General features: G+C 50.0%; 1 long non-coding RNA gene across 1 annotated transcript; it reads left to right on the top strand.

Annotated features, from left to right (window-relative positions):
- The first annotated feature begins 13,531 nt into the window (after nucleotides 1-13,531).
- LOC123590505 lies at nucleotides 13,532-17,925 on the top strand. The gene is made up of 2 exons (XR_006708805.1): nucleotides 13,532-15,084; nucleotides 17,599-17,925. It is a non-coding gene; the product is annotated as an uncharacterized LOC123590505 (long non-coding RNA).
- Nucleotides 17,926-21,830: the final 3,905 nt, after the last annotated feature.

The raw sequence follows: 21,830 nt of genomic DNA, 5'->3' as shown, positions 1-21,830 counted from the left end.
AGGCACCCCTGAAGCACTTTTTAAAAACCTTTCTCTTGGGGCGCCCCAAGCAGGCCCAGGTCATGATCTCATGGTTCGTGAGTTTGAGCCCCGTGTCACTGACAGTGCAGAGCAGGCTTGGGATTCTCCCTCCCTCCTTCTGTCTCTGCCTCTCTCTCTCTCTCTCTCTCTCTCTCAACAAATAAACGTTTTATACATAAATAAAGTGCGTCAACTCGTGCTCGAGTATCACAACTCACACTCAAGACGCTAAAGAACGCCGGAAGAGGATAAAACCAAAGGGTAAGTTGGGAGAGTGGTGTAGCAGGCAGAAGCCATCCGGTGTGGGTAGGGAAGGCTTCCTTGAGGAGAGAAGTTACTGAATTTTACCTGTAAAGATGAGTGTATTAATCGAGGCTTTCTCTTTTACATGAGACAGGAACTGACTCAATTGGCTTAGAGAAATAATAAGATAAAATTTACTGACTCACATGAGTGGAACGTACAGGGGTAGATGACCAGTTTCAGGCATGGCTGGATCTAGGTGCTCAAGTGAGCAGTATCACGAAGGCTTTGTCTCCGTCCACATCTACCTCTGCTTTCCTCCCATTGGCTCCATTCCAAAGTGGGTTTTTTTCTGCACAGTGACAACGCACATTTATGGGGCACCTGGGTGGCTCAGTCGGTTAAGCACAGACCTCGGCTCAGGTCACGATTTCGCGCTTCCTGAGTTCGAGCCCCACGTCGGGCTCTGTGCTGACAGCTCAGAGCCTGGAACCTGCTTTGGATTCTGTCTGTCTGTCTGTCTGTCTCTCTCTCTGCCCCTCCCCTACTTGCACTGTCTCTTTCTCTAAAATAAACATTAAAAAAAAAAAAGAATAAAAAACAATTCTTAAAAAAAAAAACCCACATATTTATGAACTTACAGTTTCTGTGGCTCGGGAATACGGGCTCGGCTTAAATACCAGCCCGGGGTCTCACAAGGTGACAAATTGTCGGCTGGAGTTGTAGTCTCAGCTGAGGCTTGACTGGGGAACGGAGCCTCTTCACAAGAAGGAGGTGTATGACAGAGTCACATACGCGTGATCATGTATACCCCGTCCCGTTTGCCACGGTCGGTTGGTTAGCAGCAAATCGTAGCCCTGTCCGCACTCCACGGGCGGGGATCACACAAGGGTGTGAACACCAGGAGGAAGGATCGTGGGGCTGCCCTAGAGTTCAGAGTTCAGCCGCCGCAGACACTGAGCAGCGGCCCAGGGTTGAGAGTCAAGTTCAGTAGACAGGGGATACTCAGGAATACACACACGGGCCCTGACGACAGGTTGCTCTGCTCTTACACCATGAGCTCGGAAGGGTAAGAAATCCCGTCTTGCTATTTGTGAGTTTCCTCGGTCGCCTGCCCAGCTCCTGGCACATAGTAGGCCCTTCGCGATACCACGTTGGATTGAATGGTTGAGCTAGACGACATACCCAGACTCTCATTCATTCATTCGCCAACTCGTTAATCCAGCCGGCGTTTACTGAGCCCCTCACACTCACCAGGCCCTGTGCCGAGGGCTGGGACGCGGTGGAAAAAGGACAGAGCTTTGCCCCCACTGGAAGGATACGATTGGTTACGGTTTGTGGCCTGAAGACCGGGCACGTCTCTTGCCTGTGATCCTGGTGTGTGGATGTGGAAGAGACTAAGTTCAGAAAGATACAGACTCTACAAAGATGGCCGCTGGACTCCCTCTCCAGTGCTCTCTCCTAGGAGGACCAGGCTACCCGGGTGCTGTTGGGCCCACTGCTCAGGACACATCCCTTCGTCTGGCTCAGAGTTTGAGAGGTGCCCAGTGGTGGCCTCCAGTGGGACTGGGGTGTCTTCCCCGGAGAAGTGGCTTGGGGCCACAGCAGCTGGGGAAGGGTCTGACGTGTGTCCTCCACACCCACCACAGGCCCGATAAGAGAGTGACCACAGTCCTTTTTGGGTCACTTTCTTGGTCAACACAGGAACGTGGTCTTGAGTGAAAAGGCAAGATATGGAGAGAACTGCCACCAAGTGACTTGGTCAGCGTGGAGGATGGGGACAGCGAGTTATCATCTCCGGGTCCTTCCTAGGGCCTTGGTTCACGAGGTTTCCTCTCTAGTTGTGCTGCCCTATTGACTCCCTTCCTTTTCTTTTCTTTCTTTTTTTTTGTTAAATGTTAATTTGTTTTTGAGACAGAGAGAGACAGAGCATGAACGGGGAAGGGTCAGAGAGAGAGGGAGACACAGAATCGGAAGCAGGCTCCAGGCTCCGAGCTATCCGCACAGAGCCCGACACGGGGCTCGCAGAGGTTCTGAGACGATGATTTGAATACGAGTCATTTGTTTGGATAAAGTTCCCAGGCAAATCAGGTCAGGGGGAGGGGACGGTGAGACAAGGAAGGCAAGACAAGGACAAAGCATGTGGGTTTCCACTGGGCATCTCTGGGAGCCAGTGCAGAAGACACACAGCCCGGCCATTCTGCCCAAGGGGCGAAGGCGCCCAGACACTTGATGACCAGCTCCCGTCAGAGGACTTTCCTTTCTCGGCACTTCCGGCCTCCCCTGAGCTCAGGGAGAGCCCTCCAATGAGATGGTGCAGGTGCTGACAGGAGAAGTCCCATGGGGGATCACAGCACCAGTGCCCATCGTGTCTCCATCAGGATGTTTGGAACAAAACGTATCGCCGTGAAACATCAAACTGTGAAAACCTGTGACACAAGCCAAAACCCCCGTTTCACAGGTGGGCTGGTAGAGTCCTAGTGGTGGCCAGGGATTTGCCGTCGACTTAAGTCGAGTTAAGGAAAGAACCAGAACTACAACCCAGGATCCAGGTCTCCAGGCTGGGAGTCCAGCATTTTTTTTTTCTTAAGTAATCTCTATACCGAACGTGGGGCTCGAACTCACAACCTGGAGATCGAGAGTTTCACGTTCCACCAAGCCAGCCAGGTGCCCCCCACCCTGCTTTTTTTTTTTTTTTTTTTTTTTTTTTTTTTACTTTTTTTTTTTTAAGTTTATTTATTTATTTTGAGAGAGAGAGAGACCATGGCTGGGGAAGGGATGGAGAGAGAGGAAGAGACAGAATCCTAAGCCAGGTCTCACGCTGTCAGTGCAGGGCCCAACACAGGGCTCAAATTCATGAATCATGAGATCGTGACCTGAGTCCAGACCAGGAGTCGGACGCCTAACCGACGGAGCCACCCAGGTGCCCCTTAACTTGTAATTAAAAAAATTTTTTTTTCAATGTTTATTTATCGTTGAGAGACAGAGAGAGACAAAGCGCGAGCAGGGGAGGAACAGAGAGAGTGGGAGACACAGAACCCAAAGCAGGCTCCAGGCTCTGAGCTGTCCGCACAGAGCCCGACGCAGGGCTTGAACTCAAGGACTGCGAGATCACGACCTGAGCCGAAGTCGGACGCTCAGCTGACTGAGCCACCCAGGCGCCCCAACTTTTAATTTTTGAACTAATTATAGATTCCCCCAACATCCCCCATGGTAACATCTTGCGTAACTATCGTACAACATCAAAACCAGGAAATCAACATGAGAGGGATCCACAGAGCTTATCTGGATTTTACCAGTGATACGTGCACTCGTGTGCTGGTGCGTGGGGGAGCTTTACACAATTTTATCACGTGGGGAGCTTCATGGAACCACCACCGTAATCAAGACACTTAACCACCGTGAGATGCGCCTTTATATAGAGCGACCCTCGCTGCCCCCTTGTAGCTTCTGGGCCCCACCTCCGTAATGATGTTTGCTCACAGGCGTCGTGTAAATGGAGTCACACGACGCGTAACCTCTTGAAATTTTTTTTTTCCACTCAGACTAATTTTCCTGAGGTTTAACCGAGTTGTGTGTATTTATGGCTCATTTCTTTTTATTGCCAAGTAGTAGTCCATGGTGTGGATGTACTACAGTTTTCGGAACCATTCGTCCATTAGAAGGATATTTGGCCATTTTTTTTTGTTGTGGCTACTATGGATAAAGCTGCTGTGAACATGCATGTACAAGCTACTGAGTTGTGGCAGACAGGATAATGGCCCCCGAAGGTGTCCACATCCTAATACCTGGAACCTGTGATCATATTACCTTATCTGGCAAAAGGGACTTTGCAGATGTGATCGAGTTGAGGACCCGAGTCATTGAAGTTTTAGCCCGGCACCTAGCCGCCCAACCGAAGACCGTATTTCCCAGACTCCCTTGCAGCTACACGTGGTCATGTGGCTGGGTTGAGGCCAATAGATGTGAATGACTCTGATGAGCGTGCCTTCTGAGGGTGACCTGGATTAGTTACCCAATGTCGAGTAGCAGATTTCCCACAACTTAGCAGCGTAAAACAAAAGTAGGCATTTAGGGTCTCACCCAGTTCCAGTGGGTCAGGAGTTGAGGAAGGGCTTAGCTGGGTGGCTCTGGCTCAGTGTCTCTCACGAAGTCGCTGTCAAGAAGTCCGCTGGGTCTGCGATTATCTGAAGGCTGGGCTGTGGCCGGAAGGTCTGCTTCCAAGGTGGCTGCTTCACGTGGCGGGCAGGTTCGCGCTGGCTGCTGGTGGGAGGCCTCTGCTCATTGTATGGACCTCTCCGCAGGGCATGAGTGTTCTCGTGACATGGCGGCTGGCTTCCCCCAGAGTGCGTGACCCAAGAGAGAACAAGGTGGAAACTCCAATGTCTTTTATGACCTAGCCTCAGAAGTCACACTCGGTCTTTTCCCAAATACCCTATCGGTCATGCAGTCATCCCTGTTCAGTGTGGGAAGGGACAACACGGGGGCACGAATATGGGGGGGAGGGGCAGGGCAGGGATCATCGGGGACAATCTTGGAGGCTGGCCACCCCATGTCCTTAATAGGAGAGGAATGTGTCAGCCCTCTCTCTCTTTCTCTTCTCCCTCTGCCTGGAATGACAAGTGAATTGCAGTTTTGTGGCAGAAGGCATACGGATAAGAGGGAAGACAGCTACAAAATGGAAGCCCAGCCCTGGGGAGTTGCCACACCAGCTCTGGACCACCTCCCTGGACTGTCACGTGAGGGAGAGACTTGTCTCGGTGTCATTGAAGCAACGATATTTTCCACACTGTTACAGCAACATTGCTTGCCCCCTAACCAATACTGTCCCCTTGCTGAAGCAGCAAGATTTAAAAAAAATTTTTTTAAGGTTTACTTATTTTTGAGAGAGAGAGAGACAGAGACAGAGAGACAGAGCCCAAGCAGGGGAGGGGCAGAGAGAGAGGGAGACACAGAATCTGAAGCAGGCTCCAGGCTCCGAGCTGTCAGTACAGAGCCCGATGCGGGGCTCAAACCCACAAACCACGAGATCATGACCTGAGCCGAAGTCGGGGGCGCTTAACCGACTGAGACACCCAGGCAGTGGGACTTTGAGCTTGGTGTCCCCACCCCTTCAGCACCTTGACCTCTGGGCGGCTAGGTGAGGGGAAGACAGCCATTGGATTTCATCTGCTTCTGTGCTCCACCCTCCCGTAGCTCAGGTCCTGGCCGTCTAGAAAGCAAGGTAAGCAACCAAATTTCAGCCCATCCCTCCCCTACCAACTGCCCCCATGTCTCTTCCTACTCAAAGGATGGGCTAAGAGCATCATTCCTTTATTTGAAACCTTCTTAAAACTGGAGGTTTTTACGCTGCCCTGGAACCCACTGACCATTAGCATCACTCCATGAATGGGTCTCCGCTTTCCTAATATAGTCCTGGCCATCTGTTTAGATGCGCTTGGCAGTCTAGAAAGTTCTTTCCCATCAATCCCTCTTCTCCCTTGAACATGAAAACAACCCTGTGAGTCTCATTTTGTAGGGAAAAAAGCAAGGCTCAAACAGAGCTGGAAGGGATAGCAAGGAGAGGATGTGTGTGCGGGGAGGTGGGGGGGTGGAGGTCTGTCTTTCCCTCATCACAGCCTCACCTCAGTGCCTGCAGACCCCTTGAGGGTAGGGGCTGTGTCCTCGGTGCTGCTTTAGGAGTTTGTTGACTGACTGAATGAGGGTATGTAGGGACCCAAGTTACAAGCACAAGAGAGTCCTCCGGGAACCAGAAAAGGGAGGTCATAGGAAGGCCCGGCTGCCTCTCCCTGACCATGCCCTGGCCCCCATTAGTCCCAAGCCCGTGAGAAAGTCAGTTAACGCCGGTGTTTGCCGAGTGCTTTCTACATGCTGGGCAGTGAGATGGGCACCGTTATTGTCCCCACTGTACAGATGAGGAAACTGAGGCTGCCGGCAGAAAAGCATCCCTCAGACCCTTGCCAGCCAGTGGTTCTGTGCAAACCCCACCGGGAGATTTTTGGCCGGGATAGTTCAGAGGCATGTGGCTCTCATTTTATCCCAAACCCTTTTTTTTTTTTAATTTTTTTTTAACGTTTATTTACTTTTGAGACAGAGAGAGACAGAGCATGAATGGGGGAGGGTCAGAGAGAGAGAGGGAGACACAGGTTCTGAAACAGGCTCCAGGCTCTGAGCTGTCAGCACAGAGCCCAACGCAGGGCTCGAACTCAAGAACCGTGAGATCGTGACCTGAGCCGAAGTTGGACCCTTAACCGACTGAGCCACCCAGGCGCCCCCCAAATTCTAATAATCATCACTAAAATAACATGTGAGCAAGGTCCGTTTGGCCCAACCACCTGGCAGCAGGAATTTTGTTCCCCTTTGATATTCAAGTCTCTGCCTCCGGGGATTCTGGCTGGCAGCTCCTGCCAGGGTCTTCCCATATCTCAGCGCAGCCCTTTTTTCTAGATGAACACAGACACCCGTCTGCAACCCAGTGGCTCTCCCTGGCTCTGTGGGAACATCCCCTCCTTTACATTCCCTCCAGCTATGTCTGGGAGTCCCTAGGGAACTCCCCTTGGCCGCCTTCTTCTGTTTCTTCTTTTTAAGTCTATTTATTTATTTTGAGAGAGACAGAGAGTACGAGCGGGGGAGGGGCAGAGATAGTGGGGGGAGGGGGGAGGGGAGAGACAGAGAATCCCAAGCAGGCTCTGCACTGTCAGAGCACAGCCCGATGGGGGGCTCGAACTCACGGACCGCGAGATCATGACCCGAGTCGACACCAAGAGTGGGACGCTTAACCGACTGAGCCACCCAGGCGCCCCGGCCGGTGTCGTTCTGAGGCTTTAGCGAATCGGCTCTTCCGTTTTTTGCTCACTCGTGGCTGTGCCTCTCCTCCCCAGGAGTCAAACTCGACCTCAGGAGGGGGGCTCTCGAGACTAATTCGTTCATCCCTTTGAAGGTACAGACTGAAATCCCTGGTGTGGCAGGCACGGAGCAGAATGTTAAGGACACAGACGTGCCTTCGTGAACAGCGATGAAAGCAGTGAGATACCACCTGACACCCATCACAGATTATTAGAAAGGTCAGTACTATCAAGAGTTGGTGACAAAACGTCACGGATCCATGCCAGGGACGCTGGAGCATCGACAAAGAGTAAGAAGACGTGCATAGCAGCAATGCAGAGAGGCAGATCTCAAAGCAGTAAGCAGAGCAAGATTTCGGTTTTGAAAATCAAAACCCTTGCAAGAAATCCTTAAAAGAAACTTTACAAGGTTCATGCATGTTTGGGGAAGGCGAATGGGAACCAAGGAAGAAGGAAAGCATAAAGTCTTCACCCCCGTGCTTATAGCAGCATTATTTACAATAGCCAAACTATGGGAGCAGCCCAAGTGTCCATTGATAGATCAACAAAGAAGAGGCGGGATGTCTATGCAACGGAATATTACTTGGCCAAGAAAAAGAATGACATCTTGCCATTTGCGAAGACATGGATGGAGGTAGAAAACATAATGCTAAGTGAAAGAAGTCAGAGAAAGACCAATGATTTCACTCGTGTGGAATTTAAGGAACGAAACAAAGAGAAAGAGAGACAGACTGAAATACAGACTCTGAACTATAGAAACAAACTGATGGTTACCAGAAGGGCGGTGGGTGGGAGGTGAGTGAAAGAGGCGAAGGGGGTTAAGAGTACACTTGTCCTGCTGAGCACCGAGTATTGTTTGGAAGTGTTGAATCACTATATTACACAAGTGAAACTCATATAACACTGGATGTTAATTACACTGGAATTTAAATTTCAAAAATTAACAGAAAAGATCAGTGTAAAAAAAAGAAAAGCAACACGAGACAGTTAAAATTGGGCTTGCCATTTCTCTGGCAGGAAAAGAAGTTTAGCCAATTTAGGACTCAAAAGAAAAAGGGGCATGCCACACATGTATCGAATGGAAAGTAAAAAAGAAATAAAGTAACAAGCCCAAGAATTTCAAAGGGGGCTCAGTGAAAAAAGAGGGAGAAAAGAGGGACAGATTAAAAAAAAAAAAAAAACAAAAACAAGTTACTTTCTAACTCTTTCTCCCACTCTTCCCCAAGGGCACTCCAGCCTTTTATACGGACGACTGTGCATTAGGGAAAGGACATAATCAGACTTTTCTGACTCTGAACTGACATGAACTATGAGAGACCCAGAATATCACGATGGCCCCGCCGGGTCAGAGCAAGGGCTTTTGGAGAGGTCGGGCGATCAAAGGAGCGTCAGCTCAGGTCTGTCTGACACTTGGCCGAACGGGTCCCCCAAACCCATCCCGTGGTTATTTCCCTCGTTCCAGAATGCATAATTGAGATAGACATACTCAGCAACTGACAGAATCCCCATCAGGCAGACTCTGTTACCTGGGGGGGGGGGGGGGGGGGGGGGGGGAGGGGATGCTGAAGTATAGGAGATTCATTCATTCCCCCAAGGTCACACAGCTGGGAAGCCGGATTCAAACCAGGGCAGTCTGGCTCCAAATCCACATCCTTAACGGTATACCGCCCTTAAGGGTTTGCAGCTTAGGGATGAGAAGCAAATACACGGATACCCGATATTCCTCGTAGAATTGTAGTGATAGACGAGACCGTAGGGGTTACGAGGGTCTGGGGGGTGGGGTGGGCTCAGCCAAGGGTTCCCAGCAGAGGTCGTGTCTAAACACAGCTTTGAAGGATGAGTCGAGGTTCCTGAGGCTAAGGGGGGGGGGGGGGGCGGCAAGGGCTCTCCAGGTGGATGGAAGGGCCCTACAGAGGAGGCAGCAGAGACAGGAACGGCCAGTGGGTGGCCACAGGGGGCGGCGTATGGATGGCTCAGGCCATGGGAGGTGGGGTGTGAGAGACCACGGAACCCTGGACATGAAGGTGCCAGGGTACCCGGCAGGGCTGCCTCGGGGGTGGGGTGGTGGGGGGGTGAGGGGGGTGGTAGTCCTGGTCCTGCTTCCTGGACCCCAGCCCAGCCTGCCTCTCTCAAACCATCGGAGCTTGGGACATTCCAGAGCATCCCCGACATGTGGTTTCTGTACATCAGTCCTTGAGGTTAGCGTTTAGCAATGTATTTTCATCTCAGAGGCAACACTTTGGTTTTGTGTTTGCTTCCTCTTTATTTATCACCCTGAGCATGTCTTGACCCCCATCTGAGGCCCTGAAAGGAAGGCAGAAGCTCTTCCCAACGCCTTGGAGGGCTGGTGGCCTTTCGTTAATGACCCTCATCCTGGTCACATGGACCGAAGCAGCGGTCCTCGGCGACTACGCTCCTCGGGTCCTTTGCAAAGCAGCCACAGCCTGGGGACTGAGGGCGCGCGCTGCGCTGGCCCCTGGCCGCGGCTCAATGGCACAAGGAAGGGACGGATGTGTGTGGGGAGCCTGCGGGGGGCCGGACCCGTGTGCTTCTGTCCTTTCTCTGAATCCTCACGTCTACCTGGGAGGTGGAGTAGTTCACCCGTTTCTTGGATGAGGAAATGCTGGCACAGGGAGGTAAGTGAATCGGCCCGAAGTTGCACAGCGGCACTTTTGGAGGGGCTGAGGGGAAGCCTCGCCCTGCGTGGCTGTGACACCCATCTTTTCCACGAGCCCACTCTGTGCCTTCACGCAGGGACAGTTCTGTCTCTTTAGGTTGCTGGAAGTTAGGGAAAGAGACTGAGAAGCTAGAGGAGAAGGGCTCGTTAGTGTCTTTTTCTGGCTCCAAGTGACTAGTATGAAAATAATACTAGGCAACACTGGTGAGAGCATATTTGGCTCTAGCCACTGTTCTGAGTGCGTTACTGGAGGCATCGAAACCTCACCAGACTTCTACTGGCCTGGGTGCCGTTACTATTTTCATTTCATTTTATTTTTTTAAGTTTATTTTGTGACAGAGAGAGAGAGAGCAGGGGAGGGGCAGAGAGAGAGAGAGGGAGAGAGAGAATCCTGAGCAGGCTCTGCACCGTCAGCACAGAGCCCGACGCGGGGCTCAAACTCACCAACTGTGAGATCATGATCTGAGCTGAAGTCGGACACTTGACCGACTGAGCCACCCGTGTGCCCCCTACTATTTTCATTTTTATAAGTGAGGAAACTGAGACACAGAAAGGCAAAGAAACTTGCCCAAGTTCACACAGCTCAGGAGTGGCAGAGCTAGGATTTGAAATGAAGCTGTCACTTTGGGGCACCTGGGTGGCTCAGTCGGTTAAGCATCTGACTTTGGCTCAGGTCATGATCTCACAGTTTGAGGGTTTGAGCCCCATGTCAGGCTCTGTGCTGACAGCTCGGAGCCTGGAGCCTGCTTTGGATTCTGTGTCTCTCTCTGCCCCTTGCCTGCTCACCCTCTCTCCCTCTCTCCCAAAAATAAATAAGCAATTAAAAAAAAATTTTTTAAAGGACCACTCTTTGTAATTAATTAATTAATTTAAAAAATTTTGATGTTTATTTATTTTTGAGAGAGAAAGAGAGATGCAGTGCCAGCAGAGGGGAGGAGAGAGAGGGAGACACAGAATCCGAAGCAGGCTCCAGGCTCTGAGCTGTCAGCACAGAGCCCGACGCGGGGCTCGAACTCACGGACCATGGGATCACGACCTGAGCCGAAGTCGGACGCTCAAACGACTGAGCCACCCAGGCACCCCCGACCCGAGCCCAATTTAGACGCTTAACAGACAGAGCTACCCGGGCGCCCCTAATTAGTTAATTTTTAATGGTGGTGAAATACACATAACCTAAAATTTACCAGTTTAGCCATCTTCAATGAATAGTTCTGCGGCCTTAAGCACGTTCATGCTGTGTACAGCCGTCACCACCATCCATCTCCAGAACTTTCTTCCACCTGCAAAACAAACTCTGTCCCCTTTGAACACTGACGCCCCATTTGCCCTGCCCTGTAGCCCCTGGCAGGCAGCATCTCATTTTCTGTCTCTCTGAAGTCGACTCGTCGAAGTACCTCACGTAAGTGGAATCATAGAGTATTTGTCCCCTTGTGAGTGGCATAGTTCACTAAGTAGAACGTCTGTCTCCCAGGTTCATCCGTGCTATCGCCCGGGGTCAGAATGTCCTTCGTCTTTAAGGCACGGGACGGCTTCCACCTTTTTGGCTAATGTGAATCTCGCGGCTACAAAAAGGGATGTGCCCACATCTCTTCGAGACCCTGCTTTCAGTTCCGTGGGGTGTGCAGGAGTCCAGAGAGCACTCCCAACCACATTTCCTACCTCTTTGCAGAAACCCCAGCTTTGCGGACTGTTCTGTGAGGCCTCCTTGCAGCGACTCAGGCGGGGGGCCCATTTCTTGGAAGCCCGTGTGATCAGAGAGGGTGCTCCTGTCCACCGTGTGTCACCCCACACGGAGACTGGAGAATTCCCCGGTAAGCTTGTTAAAAATGTAGATTCCCTGGCACCACCTTCGACTGTTCTGAGGCAGTAGTTCTGGGGTAGAACCAAGGACTCTGCATTTTTGACATCGACCCAAAGGTTCTGATATGTTTCTACTTTCAGAAGTCGCTGGATGAGATGACTCCCGGGGTCCCTTCCACCCTAACGTCCCCTGGTTCTAAAGTTAATTGATGTTGGGGACGCCTGGGTGGCTCAGTCTTAAGCGGCCGACCTCGGCTCAGGTCATGATCTCGTGGTCCATGAGTTCGAGCCCTGCGTCGGGCTCTGTGCTGACAGCTCAGAGCCTGGAGCCTGTTTCAGATTCTGTGTCTCCCTCTGTCTGACCCTCCCCCATTCATGCTCTGTCTCTCTCTGTCTCAAAAATAAACGTTAAAAAAATTTTTTTAGGGGCGCCTGGGTGGCGCAGTCGGTTGAGCGTCCGACTTCAGCCAGGTCACGATCTTGCGGTCCGTGAGTTCGAGCCCCGCGTCGGACTCTGGGCTGATGGCTCAGGGTCTGGAGCTTGTTTCCGATTCTGTGTCTCCCTCTCTCTCTGCCCCTCCCCCGTTCATGCTCTGTCTCTCTCTGTCCCAAAAATAAATAAACGTTGAAAAAAAAATTAAAAAAAAAAAAAATTAAAAAAAAATTTTTTTTTCTTAACTACTATTGGCCTAAAGGCTGAGCAGAAAGATTGTGGCAGACAAAGCAACATTCACCGAATATTCCAGTCACTCCCCAGCACTGGCCCACACCCTTTCACTGGGTCGGGGCCCCCAACTGCTTCTGGCCAATGAGATGTGAGCGAAAGTGGCACGTGTCCCTACCACGGGGAAGCAGGTAAAAGTCTGTGCCCTCTCTGCTGCCTTGACGAACAGTCTGAGAAACAGAATCTGAACTGCAAGGTCACTGCCATACACAGTAAAGATGTAACAGCGGACACTGGAGGGAAGGTGGCCTTGGGCCTTGGTGTTCTTCCTTCCTGCCTTCCTCCAGCTGAATGGGAGCTTCCAGACTAGAGTGGTGTCGGTCAGTTCAGGACTTGGCCTCCAGACGAGGAAGAACAGAAAGGCTGTCCAAGACCAGAGGCATCTCGGGACAGTTGGAGGAACCTGGGGGTGGTGGATTGGCTGGACGGCCCATGGCTCGCTGATACCCATGTAAGGCCTGGGGGCCGGGGGAACACTAATACTGTGGAATGAGGTGTTCATCCTTATTGGGGTTGGAGGGCAAGCCCTCTGGGCAGGAGTGACTCACCCTGAGTCCTGAATACCTCTGATGGTGAAAGAAATCCAGCCCAGTCTTCCTAGTCCCGGTCATCTCCTTCCATAGAAAATGACTTCACAGTGGCTTCGAGAATGTTTACACCGATGGGCGGTCAGTCCTTGCAGAGGTGACCCCCTGTTGGGGTTTGGAAATTTTCCCATTGAACTTAGAAAAAAAGCAGGACTCTGCCTCTCCGTGGTAAACTCTGGCATTTGTGGACACTAGGCTATTCTTTGAATTTGGGCTGCTTCTTACCCCGGACAAGGCCTCTCTACCCATGAGATTAAACATGAGTTTTAGGGGCGCCTGGGTGGCTCAGTCGGTTAAGCATCTGGCCCTTGGAGCGTCCGACTTCAGCTCAGGTCATGATCTCACAATTCATCAGTTCAAGCCCTGCTTCGGGCTCTGTGCTGCCAGCTCAGAGCCTGGAACCTCCTTCAGATTCTGTGTCTCCCCCTCTCTCTGCTCCTCCCCTGCTCATACTCTGTCTCTCTCTCAAAAACAAATAAAGATTGAAATTTTTTTTAATAAATAAACTATAAAAATTGAAAGTAATATAAAATTAGTTTTAAATTTTACTATGTTTTGATTTGTATTACTTATAGTTACATAATTAATTGTATTTCCATTTTCAATTTAAATGTTACGTCTTAGAAAAATAACACGTTCCCATAAGACAAGTCAAAAGATACGGGAGGATGTACAGTGAGAAGCAAGTCTTGCCCTTCTCTCAATCCCTCGGTTCTGAAAATAGAATCTAGGGATATTTAAAGAAAAACTTGATGGTAATAATAGGTACTGTTTATTAAAATCTGTCATGTGCTGGGCATAAAGGAGGCATTTTCCACACACCATTTTGTCAATGTCCACAATGGCCCTATATCCTTGGTATATTACAAGAGAGGAAATTGACCCTTGGACAGAAAAAAATAACATGTCCAAGGTCACACAGAGAATAAAAGGCAGAGTCAGGGCCAACATCACGCTCTTTCCAGTGTGCTGACTGCCTTGCATATCACTAATTAACATTGGTATAATGTTTTCCTATTTATAAACTGTGTCGCAAGACATTTAAGGCTCATGACTATCCTGTGGGGCAGGCAGGGAAGACATTATTGTTGTATCCAGAATACAGACGATGAGACTGAGGTTCCAGGAGGACCTACGGTTCTAGGCACATGTGGCTTGGCCCTGTGCCAAGTGCCCTATAAACCTTGACACATTTAATCCCAACAACAGCCATTGAAGTGTTTTACTTAAGAGTTGAAGAAAGCAAGAGTCAGAGAGGTAAAGTGATCTGCCTAAGATCACACCACAAATAGTTGGGAACACCGGGAACGGGTCACCTGGTGTATCTAACTTCAAAGTGATCGCCTTTTAATTATCAAGTACTGTAGCTTGCAGAGATCGAAGTCTGTGGCGTTTTCATCTGACTAGCCCATCGATCCCAGCATCGGAGCTAGGAGGGTAGTGTTATTATTCCCATTTTCCAGGTGGCAAAACCGAGGCCTTAGGAAGGGGGCGCCGATTGCCCAAAGTCACACAGCTAACAAGAGGTAGAGGCAGGATTTGAGGCTGCTTCGGATTCTCTCTGGGGTTTTCGCCCCACGCCCAGACCTCGGGTCGGTTTCTGCAGAAGCCACATCCGGTTTTCGCTTCAGCCTGGCGGCGCCTGCCGGTAGTGACTTCACCAGAGACGGTGTGAGCACCTGGCAGGACGGGCGCGGAGGCAGGGAGAGGGTCAGCCCGGGGGCCAGGCGGGATGACCTCCAGCAGTCCTTCAAGCTTCAGTGTCCTCCCACCTCAGCATTCCCTTCACGTCCCCGTCCTCATTTCTCCAGCTCCCGCATTTGCCAACTTCTTTCTGCCCCTGAAAGGAATTTTTACAGACTTCGCGCAGAGTCAGAAGGGGAGCCCGGGGGAACCGGTTGTTGCACCTCCGCCACCATTGGTTGTAGCGCTATGAGACTCGATTTGCATATCGTGTTCGATTGGCTCAAGAGACCGGAGTGGGCGGGCTCAAGCAAATCTACCTGTCAGAGGGTGGAGCACTCAGAGCTTCCGGGCTGGAGAAGGGGGAAGGGCCACCTGGCAGCGGTGAATGAGGCCGGGCGTCCTACTGATGGACCCGAGGCAGGAACCCGTCCGTCCACACCCCACACAGCCGCTTCGCAAGCGCGGCCTGGTGCAAACGCGCATTTGCTGGGACAACACAAAGTACAGTGACATTGATTGCTTCTGCGGGACTTCCTTGGGGAGGGGATGAGGCGGGGGAGGGCAGGAACTGGAGGGAGATCTTCATCGTAAAGTCTTTTATGCCCGAACTGTGAACCGTGGGAATTTATTAAAACATAATTTTTAAATATATATATATAGTTATATATTTATATTTATATATATAAAAAATATATATAAAGTACATATGTAACTATATGCATATAAATATATATACACTATACACAAGTGTGTGTGTATATATATATATATATATATATATATATATAGTGTCTCAGTCAGTAGAGCATGCGACCCTTGACTCTTGATCTTGGGATCCTAGTCCCAGCCCCACATTAGAGGGTAGAGATTACATAAAAAACAACTTAAACATCCCAAAATTATATATAAAAAAATAAAAAGTATATATTATTTTGCGTTGTATATTTAATTTTAATTGATAGTTAATTTAATATTTAATATTTAATTTATTTAATTTTTAAATTTAATTTAAAATTTTACATATCTATAAATATTATTGATTTTTTTTTTGAAAGAGAGAGAGAGCATGTGAGCAGGGGAGGGGGGCGCAGAGAGAGGGAGACAGAATCTTTAGCAGGCTTCATGCTCAGCGCTGAGCCCAACGGGGGGCTCGATCCCGTGACCCTGGGATCATGACCTGAGCCAAGACCAAAGTCAGTGGCTCAACCGACTGAGCTACCCAGTGCCCCTGAATTTTATGTTCTAATAGGTTCTCATGGTGTGTGCATATATAAATGTGCTCCACATATGTGTGTAGATATAGATATATAGATATAGATACATGGGTGGATCTTCTTAGGACACTGTCAGAGAGTTATAAATGCCAAACTTTTCAGCCTGGCATTCAAAGCCCTCTACATCCTGCTCTAGCCTCTTCCCACCTGCCCATCATCCGTGAACCCACAGCTACTGCCCCCGCAGATTGGTCTCTGCCCCACCCGCCTTTCTACCCTGACTTTGTCCTTGCCTTTGCCTCTACACAGACACTCTCTCTCCGTACAGCTACATCTTTGAGGTTCCACCCAACCTCTGCGGTCCCTCAGCCCCCTCCCTGATCCAGAGTTAGAGGTGATTTCTGCCTCCTCTGTGCTTCCAGGCACTTGGTTTGTACTTGGCTGAGTGTATTTGTCACAAGGTCCACCCACACAGCTCCCCATGGCCCCCAGCCTGGCCCCCTGCCTCCCCAGCTTCGGTCCAGTGTCCTTTGTTGATTCGGCAAATATCCATTGAGCACCTACTCTGTGCCCCGCTGTTCTAGGTTTTGGGCATAGAGCAGGGAACCAATCCTCCAAGTTCCTGCTCTCCTGGAGTTTATGTTTTAGTGAAGATGAAGAGTTAATGGATAACCCAACATGATGTATAATTTGTCACGTAGTCACAAACCGTGAAGAAAACTAAAGCAGGGAAAAGGGGTTACCCTAGATAGGGATATTGATTCTTGTTTGGATTAGGGATTTAGGGATGGTTCTGTGGAGGTGACATTTTAGGAGCAATCTGAATGAAGTAAGGAGGGCACCAGGCAGTCTCTGGAGAGTTCCAGGCTGAGGAAGAGAAAGAGGGAATAGCCACGTGTCCTGTTAGTGCCCAGCAAGTGGACGTTGAGTTAAAGTGGACAATGGAGGAACGCTGGCTGGCTCAGTCGGTGAAGCAGGTGGCCGTTGGTCTCGGGGCTGTGGGTTCGAGCCTCATGATGAGTGTAGAGATCACTTAAAAATAGTACAAAATAAAATAAGTTGAGCAATGGAGAGGGAGAGAGAAGATTGTCACTGGTCCAGGAGAGCATGAGGACAGCTTCTTATATTTTCCAGGAGTGGCGAACCTGGCCTCTACCCAAATGACTGAGCTGTAACCAGTAGCACAGCCTTGGGAAGCCACACCCGGCAAGTTTGGCTTCTGAGAGGCAGCTTGGAATTGTGGGAAGGAGAACCTGGCTCCAGGTTCAACTCTGGTTTGGGCCCTTATCAATGTTAAAGATCTGGTGTTAAACTTTTCACATACCTTATCTCACTTACCACTCAGAACAACATTTGAAGGCCTGCCTGGTGGCTCACAGAGGTTCAGTGGCTTGCCCAATGCTGCATTGTCAATAAAATTCCATGTCGTGCCAGGAAGTCAATGTCATGACCGGCATTTAAAAAAAATGAAATCAGGGCACCTGGGTGGCTCAGTCGGTTAAGCGTCTGATTTCAGCTCAGGTCACCATCTGGCAGTTTGTGAGTTCGAGTCCTGCATCGGGCTCTGTGCTGACAGCTCAGAGCCTGGAGCCTGCTTCCAATTCTGCGTCTCCCTCTCTCTCTGCCCCCTGCCCCGCTCGCACTCTGTCTCTCTCTCTCTCTCTCTCACTCTCAAAAATAAATAAACATTAAAATGTTTTCCAAAAAAAAAAAAGATCTAGATTAGAAGATATCAGAGTATTTGGGGTCACCTGTTTCATTTACATGAGTGCATTTGTATGATAAAATACATTCCTTGCAGCTGTGTGAAGGTAAAAAGACCAAAAACTCTAAGAACACTGTTTTGGACACCGCCATGGATAAAGCACCTGTCACAGCACCCAGCATCTACTGGTTTGCAATGAGGGCCGTTATTGGAGCTTAACTAATCAGGCAGCACACGTGAACTTGCTAGTGACCCTGGTTCACCAGACCTCTGTGCCAGACTGATGCTAGGAACAGAACTGCTGCATTAGTCGTCGTCCTCCTCCTCCTCCTCCTTCTAATCCTAGAGGACCCCATCCAGCCCTGACCTCTCTGCTACATGGCTCTCAGGCCAGCCTCCAAACAACCACCTCCATCTCCAGGCTTAAAAAACAAAACAAACAAACAAAAGAAAAAAACCAGGAGAAGTAAAAACTTTTGTCCAAACCAAATTCTGCCCACGGATGTTCATAGCAGCTTTATTCACAATTGCCAAAAGTTGGAAGCAACCGAGATGTCTTTTTTAAGAAAAAAAAAAAAATTTTTTTTTTACATGTATTCATTTTTGAGAGACAGAGCACGAGTGGGGGAGGGGCAGAGAGAGGGGGAGACACAGAATCCGAAACAGGTCCAGGCTCTGAGCTGTCAGCACAGAGCCCGACGCGGGGCTCGAACCCACGAACTGTGAGATCATGACCTGAGCCGAAGTCGGCCGCTTAACCGACTGAGCCACCCAGGCGCCCTGGAAGCAATGAAGATGTCTTTTAGTAGATGATGCACACTGTGGTGCATCCAGATAACAGAATATTATTTAGCACTAAAAAAGAAATGTGCTGTGGGGGCACACACATGGGTGGCTCAGTCAGTTGAGCGTCTGACTCTTCGTTTCAGCTCAGGTCATGATCTCATGGTTTGTGAGTTTGAACCCTGCCTCAGACTCTGCGTTGGCAGCCTGGAGCCTGCTTGGGATTCTCTCTCTCCCTCTCTCTGTCCCTCCCTGCCCTCCCCATTCCCTTCTCAAATAAATAAACATTTAAAAGAAAAAAAAAAGAAATGTGTTATCAAGCCATGAAAAGCCATGGAAGAACTTGAAATGCATGTTACTAAATCAAAGAGGCCAATCTGAAGAGGCGACATGCATTCCGTATGATCTGGCTCTATGACATCTTGAAAAGGCACAACTATGGAGACAGTAAAAACGATCAGTGGTTGCAGGGGTAGGGGTGGGGGTGGAGGAGGAGGGGCTAAATAGGCAGAGCACACAGGATTTTTAAGGCAGTGAAAATACTCTGTATGATACCATAGTGATGGATTCACGTTGTTATCCACTTGTCCAAACCCATAGAATGTACAACGCCAAGAGTGACCCCATAATATAAACTATGGACTTTGGATGATTATGCTGTGTCAATGTAGGTTCATCCCTTGTAACAAATGTGCCACTAATAAGGGTTCTGGTCGTTAGTTCCGGTATGTGGTGGTGGGGACTAGGGGGGGCAGGGGAGTGTCCCCATGCCAACAAGCAATGCTCCGGACACCAGCTGAGTGCCCTCCAGTTCAACTCAATTCAGACCCTTCTACCTGGAGATAGGGTCAGGTCCCACAGGTGAAGGGCTCAGTCCTACAAGGCTGCCCCCCCACCCCCCGCCCCACTTCAGATGCTGGTTCACAAGGGCAGGTTGTCACCTGTCCTTCTGACCCACGCTAGAGACCAGAGGTTCCAAAGACCCACCCCCTTGGGTCCGTTAATTCCCTAAAGCTGCCCATAGAACTCAGGAAACCTGTTTATTCACTAGATCACTGGTTTATTATAAAAGGCTATAACTCAGGAACAGCCAGAGAGGAGAGACGCACGGGGCAAGGTGTGGGGAGAGGGCCTGGAGCTTTCATATCACTTTCAGGTGTTTACCAATCAGAAGTTCTTTTTTTTTTTTTTTTTAATTTTTTTTTAACGTTTATTTATTTTTGAGACAGAGAGAGACAGAGCACGAACAGGGGAGGGGCAGAAAGAGAGGGAGACACAGAATCTGAAACAGGTTCCAGGCTCTGAGCGGTCAGCACAGGGCCCGACGCGGGGCTCGAACTCACGGACCGGGAGATCATGACCTGAGCCGAAGTCGGACGCTTAACCACCCAGGCTCCCCCCAACCAGAAGTTCTTTGAATCCCATCCTCTTGGGGTTTTATGGAGGCTTCATTACAAAGGCACAATTGATTACATCATGAGCCATTAGCCATCCATTCAACCTCAAGAGCTCTTCACCTCCCTGGAGGTGGGGGGTGGGGGGTGGCGTAGGACGGAAAGTTCCAAACCTCTCTGCTCTCAGTGGGTTCCACTGGCTACAAGCCCCCGTCCTTAGGTGCTTTCCAAAAGTCACCTCATTAACGTAACAAAAGACACTTCTGTTGCTGTCAACACTTTGCAAATACCAAGGGTTTTAGGAGCTCTAAGCTGGGAACCTTGACCGAGATCAAACACGAGAAACACATTTTGTAGTCTAGTTGCCCATGTGTATATTACAATGTATGTGTGTATAAATAACAATATCACACCCACTCTGTTGGGAGATGTTAGCGACGGGGAGACTGCGCGTCTACGGGGGCAGGGGATATAGGAGAAATCTCTCCAAGTTTTCTGTGAACCTAAAACGGCTCTAAAAAATAAAGTCTTTTTGGGGCGCCTGGGTGGCTCAGTCGGTTAAGCGTCCGACTTCGGCTCAGGTCATGATCTCGCAGTCCGTGAGTTCGAGCCCCGCGTCGGGCTCTGTGCTGACAGCTCAGAGCCTGGAGCCTGTTTCAGATTCTGTGTCTCCCTCTCTCTGACCCTCCCCCGTTCATGCTCTGTCTCTCTCTGTCTCAAAAATAAATAAACGTTAAAAAATTAAAAAAAAAAATAAAGTCTTTTTAAAAATGCTGAAGAAGCGTTGCTCTAGAAAGGGGCCCTGGAGCCAAATGTCCTGGGCTGGAAGCCTGGCCCCACCCCTTAATAGTTCTGCGGTGTTGGGGAAGTCACTCGACCTTTCTGTGCTCCAGTAGCCTCATTTGTACCATGGGGGATTGAAAGAGACCTACCTCTTGGGCCGATGTGAGGATTTGGGGAGTGAGTATGTGGAACTGTTCTCGGAAAATGCGTGGCAGGTCCTATGTGCTGGCCACCAATAGAGGAGGCGTGATAGAGGAGGAATTTCCAGCCCTTTGAAGACTAGCTAAACCGGACGCAGGCATTTATGGGAGGGCTGCCTGGGTCCTCTGCACTCAAGGCTTCTGCAGCTTGATACCTTTGCCCTGTTTACCAGGAGCACCCCCCCCCCCCACCGCCACCACTGTGAGCCAGTCCCTTCACCTTTGCCCAGACCTCCCTATCTTGCCTGAGGGCACTTTATGGTTTTTGGCCCCTTTGCCTTTAAACGACTTCCAAGTGAAGAGGGTTCTGGTAGGCTAGAGCAGCGCTTCCTCAGTCACTCTTCTCGGCTTGCCAGGGTCTTTGCCCCCTCTGTCTGATGCTTGGGCGGGTGCTTCAGACCTTCTCTTATCTCCAGAATCTCGCCAATCATTCTCTGTCCACATTGGCCAAGACAACCCTGAACACATACAGCCTTCGCCTTTTTAGAGCATTTTCCCACACGCTCTATCAGATGAACCTCATCAAACCGATCTTGTTAGCAGGGGCATGGAGATACGAAGGCCGAGAGTGGTCAGGCGCCCAGCTTATGATCGCACAGCAGGGACCTCAGTCCAGCCCTCTTTGTAAATAACAAAAAAAAAAAAAAAACACCATAACATCCGTGTGTGAAATCCCGTTGTGCCAGGTTTTTACCTGCCTACCTCATTCTAGCTCTTTTTTTTTTTTTTTTTCAACGTTTATTTATTTTTGGGACAGAGAGACAGAGCATGAACGGGGGAGGTGCAGAGAGAGAGGGAGACACAGAATCGGAAACAGGCTCCAGGCTCTGAGCCATCAGCCCAGAGCCCGACGCGGGGCTCGAACTCACGGACCGCGAGATCGTGACCTGGCTGAAGTCGGACGCTTAACCGACTGCGCCACCCAGGCGCCCCTCATTCTAGCTCTTTCCAGTGCTTCTCAAACTTTACCTTCTGTGAATCCCCTGGGCCTGATGTTAAGACGTAGATTCTGGGGGTGCCTGGGTGGCTCCGTTGGTTGTGCATTCATCTCTTGATTTCAGCTCAGGTCGTGATGTCGTGGTGGTGAGATTGAGCACCCCTCCCCCCCCCATCAGGCTTCCCGCTGAGCATGGAACCTGCTTGGGCTTCTCTTTCTGCCCTTCCCCCC

This window comes from Leopardus geoffroyi, chromosome B4 (assembly GCF_018350155.1).
Source record: "Leopardus geoffroyi isolate Oge1 chromosome B4, O.geoffroyi_Oge1_pat1.0, whole genome shotgun sequence".
Lineage (NCBI taxonomy): Eukaryota > Metazoa > Chordata > Mammalia > Carnivora > Felidae > Leopardus > Leopardus geoffroyi.
Note: the sequence above shows the minus strand (reverse complement) of the source record. Positions and strands in the feature narration are given on the sequence as shown.